General features: G+C 37.3%; 1 non-coding gene across 1 annotated transcript; it reads left to right on the top strand.

Annotated features, from left to right (window-relative positions):
* The first annotated feature begins 2,875 nt into the window (after window positions 1–2,875).
* Window positions 2,876–2,982, top strand: LOC122151584. Its single transcript, XR_006164223.1, has one exon. It is a non-coding gene; the product is annotated as a U6 spliceosomal RNA (small nuclear RNA).
* The last annotated feature ends 705 nt before the right edge of the window (window positions 2,983–3,687 follow it).

Below are 3,687 nucleotides of genomic sequence, written 5' to 3'. Positions count from 1 at the left end.
GGGAGGGTAACAAGGGAAAGTGTTCAGTGCAGATCAGTGAGTAAGCACCAGCCCGCCTGTGCTTATCTTGCTCCCGGAGACCCGGTCCCTTAGTGATAGTGCCTTGGAAATCCAAGGAGGGTTTGCTATGAGTCAGATTCGTCTTGATGGCAGTACTTTTTTTTTTTTTTTTTTTTTTACTATATACTATATACGTGGATATGTAAGGGCATATGTAGAAATATCCTCTGTTAAATCTAAATATATTCACAGGTGTAGTCACAATTATCTTCCCACACCTGTTCAGCTTACATGTCTATGTAATTATTCTCTCATAGATTATTATTGTTATTGTTATTGTGGGATTCTGTATGTAATAGCATTCACTTTTGTTACCTTTAAATCATGGCCTCTTCCCAATGTCTTCCTTTGCTTTGGTCATTTTATGCTGACCTTCCCCTTATTGTACACTGCTTTTGCCTTCACTCAAATGAATACGGGTCTACTCTCTGGTTATTTACTCTCCCTTTATCTCTCGCCCCCGCTAACTAACATTAATGTTGCATAATATTCCATGTTGTATGTACCATCTCATGATGAGGACTTAGGTTGTTTTTAACTTTTTGTTATTGGAATAATTCTGTTTTTAAAGAAGGACCATGCCATTTTTCACTGTGTTTGTACCATTTTACAGTCCAACTAGCAGTGTATAAGGGCCTGATTTATTTTTTACCTTTATGTTCTGGTACTACATTTTTAATTTCCAAGACTCACTTTTGAGTTAATAATTATTTTTAATAATTCTTTTAAATAAACTTTCTGATTGGGTTATTTATGTAGTAAATTCTCTAGTATCTTAAGTAATATTAATAATGCAATTAGAAATTTTTTCTTATATAGTGCTTCCTCTAAGTGATTTTTCATTTTGTTTATTTGATTGTTATGGTCTATATCTTCCATTATAGAGAATTTCTTAAGATATTTGATGATTCTAATATGGTGAAAGTGGGGGACATATGATAGTGTACTTGCAGTATCATACTTAAAAGGATTTCTCAACTAGATATGATCTTTGCATTCCATAACAGTCAACCATGTATGGACACAGTTTCAATTGTCACAACCTGAGAATTTGTTACTGACATCTAGGAGATGCAGGATAGGAACACAACCAAAATTCCTATAATACAAAGGGCATCCCTCCACAACAAAGAAAGAATTATTTACTCCAAAATGTTAATATTGCCATGGTTGAGAAACATTGTTATAAGGTAATCTAGGTGAACATCTAAGGGAGACCAAGAAGTGAGCCAGTGGTGATTTGGAAAAAAGGGAGACCAGGAAGCAAGCAGAGCAGTTTGGAACAACTAAGGGAGATGAACTTGTCTGTCAATTTGTCATACTGTGGTGGCTTGCATGTTGCTGTGAGGCAGGAGGCTATGCTACTGGTGTTTCAAATGCCAGCAGGGTTACTCATGGTGGAAAGGTTTCAGTGGAGCTTTTAGACTAAGACAGACTTGGAAGAAAGAAGAGGCCATCCACTTCTCAATGAATTGGCCAGTAAAAACTTCATGAACAGCACTGAAACACTGTTTGATATATTACTGGAAAACTTTATGAATAGCCCTGAAACACTGTTTGATATAGTACCAAAAGATAAGCCTCTCAGATTGCAGGGCATTAAAGATATGATGGGAGAAGAGCTACCTCCCCAGAGTAGAAATGACCTTAATGATGTGAATAGGGTAAAGCTAAAGCTTTTGGGACCTCCATTTACTGAGGTGGCTTGATTCAAAATGAGAAGAAACAGATAAAAACATCCATTAATAATGAGAACATTGTATGTACAAAGTAGGGATCTAGGAAAAATGGAAGCTGACAAAAATGAAATGGAACGCATAGAGATCACTATCCTAGGCATTAAAAATGGACTGGTTTTGGCCATTTTGACTCAGACAACCATGTAATCTATTATGCCAGGAATGACAAATTGAAGAGGAATGGCATGCCATTCATCATCACAAAGAATGTTTCAAGATCTATCCTGAAATACAATGCTGTCAGTGATAGGATAATATCCATACACCTACAAGGAAGACAAGTTAATATTGCTATTATTCAAATTTATGCAACAACCACCAAAGCCAAAGGTGAGGAAATTGAAGATTTTTACCAACTTCTGCAGTCTGAAATTGAAACATGCACTCAAGATGTGTTGACTATAACTGGTGATTGGAATGCAAAAGTTGGAAACAAAGAAGAATCAACGGTAGTTGGAAAATTTGGAGTTGGTGATAGAAATAAAGCTGGAGATCGCTTGATAGAATTTTGCAAGACCAATGACTTATTCATTGCAAATACCTTTTTTCAACAACACAAATGGTGGCTATACACAGGGACTTCACCAGATGGAGTACACAGGAATCAGACTGACTACATCTGTGGCAAGAGGAGATGACGAAGCTCAATATCTTCAGCCAAAAGAAGGCCAGGAGCTGATTGTGGAACTGACCATCAACTTTTCATATGCAAGTTCAAGTTGAAGTTGCAGACAGTTAAAGCAAGTCCGTAAGAGCCAAAATATGACCTTGAATGTCTCCCTCCTGAATTTAGAGACCATCTAAAGAAGAGAGTTGATGCATTAAACACTGTTGTTGTTATGTGCCATTGAGTGGGACCCGACCCACAGCGACCCCTCCTTGGGTTTCCAAGGCATTATCACAATGGAAATAGATTGTCCAACTTTCCTTCCAAGGAGTGGTTGGTGGGTTTGAACCGCCAGCCTTCTGGTTAGCAGTCAAGTGCCTTAGGCACTATGCCACCAGAGCTCCTTGCATTAAACACTAATGACAGAAAACCGGAGGATTTGTGGGATGACATCAAGAACATCATCTATGTGCTCACTTCAGCAGCACATATACTAAAATTGGAACAATACAGAGAATATTAGCATGGCCCCTGTGCAATGATGACACACACGTTCGTGAAGCGTTCCATATTTTTAAACAAACAAAAAGAACATCATCTATGAAGAAGGCAAAATGTCATTCAAAAGACAGGAAGAAAAGACCAAAATGGATGTCAGAAGAGACTCTGAAATTTGTCCTTGAATGGAGAGTAGCTAAAACAAATGGAAGAAATGACAAAATAAAAGAGCTGAAAAGAAGATTTCAAAGAGCAGCTTGAGAAGACAAAGTCAGTTATTATAATGAAATGTGCAAAGGCATGGAGTTAGATAACCAAAGGGAAGAGCACATTCAGCATTTCTCAAGCTGAAAGAACTGAAGAAAAAATTTAAGCGTCAAATTGAAATATTGAAAGATTCTATGGACAAAATTTTGAATGATGTAGGAAACATCAAAAGAAGATGGAAAGAATACACAGTCACTCTATCAAAAAAAAAAAAAAAAAATGGGTCGATGTTCATCCATCTCAGGAGGTGGCATATGATCAAGAACCAATGGTACTGAAGGAACAAGTCAAAGCTGCACTGAAGGAATTAGTGAAAAACAGGTTCGAGGAACTGATGGAATAACCATTTAGATGTTTCAACAAATGGATGCTGTGCTGGAGGTTCTCACTCAGCTATGCCAAGAGATTTTGAAGACAGCTACCTGACCAACTGACTGGAAAAAAATCCATATTTGTACCCATTCCAAAGAGAGGTGATTCCACAGAATGTGGAAATTATGGAACAATATCGTTAAT

This window comes from Orycteropus afer, unplaced genomic scaffold (genome assembly GCF_000298275.1).
Source record: "Orycteropus afer afer isolate SDZICR_OR568_19922 unplaced genomic scaffold, OryAfe1.0 scaffold00579, whole genome shotgun sequence".
NCBI classification, from domain to species: Eukaryota; Metazoa; Chordata; class Mammalia; order Tubulidentata; family Orycteropodidae; genus Orycteropus; species Orycteropus afer.
The sequence above is the reverse complement of the archived record's forward strand: the minus strand, read 5'-3'. Positions and strand labels throughout refer to the sequence as shown.